The sequence below is a fragment of the Nematolebias whitei genome, chromosome 8 (genome assembly GCF_014905685.2).
Source record: "Nematolebias whitei isolate Nwh7 chromosome 8, NemWhi1, whole genome shotgun sequence".
In the NCBI taxonomy this organism is placed as follows: Eukaryota; Metazoa; Chordata; class Actinopteri; order Cyprinodontiformes; family Rivulidae; genus Nematolebias; species Nematolebias whitei.
In genome coordinates, this window is record NC_056505.1 from 34,458,409 (window position 1) to 34,459,842 (window position 1,434).

Here is a 1,434-nt window from a genome sequence, read left to right on the forward strand (position 1 = left end):
GCAATGCTTTAACCCCTTGGAAACAGAGTCTGTAATCCATTGGAAAAAGTCATATAATCCACAACGGTAAATCCACAACGATTGGAAGTGTTGATTAATCAGCATACAGAGGGGTACCCTTGGATTGAACTTGAAGATGCGGCCACTGGATGAAGAGTGGAGACCAACGTCAGGACTGCAGGTCGCCTCCAGCGAAGGTTGTCTCCAGCGATGTCCAGCCTGTGCCGTTCTGGTTCAATGTGTCATGCAATTATGTGGTTTAAGGTGGACTTATGAAGGGGATTTTACATAAGGCCTTAAACTATATGCACCTGGTGTGTAAGCTATTATGATTGGGAACAGCTACAACTACCAGTTAAGGGGTGGAGCATGCTGAAAAGGGTGACTACAGGGGTTTATGCCTATAGAAAGGGTTCCAAACTATTTTTCCATTTCTAACTTGGTTTAAGTTAGCTTTACATGGTAAAATATAGTTTGGTGCAATTGTCTGTTGTCTTTTAGACGAACGACTTGAGATTGGGTGTTTGGTTTCCCCATAAATGTTTTGGAAGTCTATGGCGAGACTTATCAAAAAGAATTAGCTATCCCCCCGAATAGAATTGTTCGAGTAGGTTCGGCTTAAGCGTTGTGAGATCAATGTAGATTATGGTACTCAAGGTAGCAATAATATACATTGACTCTGCAAAGATTGCAATTTAATGAATGAACTGCATGTTGGCATGGTTAAAGGCCTCTTAGTCTCTAACTTACTACACAACAAAATTCATTCTTTCCTCAGAAACAATACCAAAACCAATTCAACAACGTTCCAACACCGACAAGAGTAGTGACTAAGCATCTAGAAACATCGTTTCACTGCTTCTCCTCACCCTGGTTGCCAGATTTCAGTCACGCTGTCCCGTTTTATCAAGGGTAGGTCCTGTGAGTTTAAACTATGGTTAAGTTTATTATCCATTAGTTATCTTCTGCTTGGATGACCCTTGTTCCCACGAGGTCAGATTTTGTGAGATCTTTGTCTCCTAAGGAGTTATTGCACGCCTTGTGTTGTTTAATCTGGTTACGATGTACCCATTTAACAGTTGGCTCTTTTTGGCCTTTACTGATTTTTATCTGGTAGATAATTGGAGACACTTTGTCGATTATCAGATGGGGTCCAGTCCATCTAGGCATCAGCTTACGGGCGAGAGTTCCGGTCCCGGACTCTACTCTCCCAGTTTTGGGTGCAAACGTGTAGTACCAGACCCTGTCTCCCACTTGGAGTTCTTCGTAAGAGGCCTTTTGGTCGTAGTACGCTTTGCGTCCTTCAGCTGATTTTTCCAAGTTTTTCTGTGCGAAAGCAAAAGTGTTCTTAAGGTGTCTTTCCAAGTCTTTCATGTATTGTTGTGTAGTGTAGGCTGTTGCCATGGCAGCATCGCCTGGTTGGTACAACAGGTG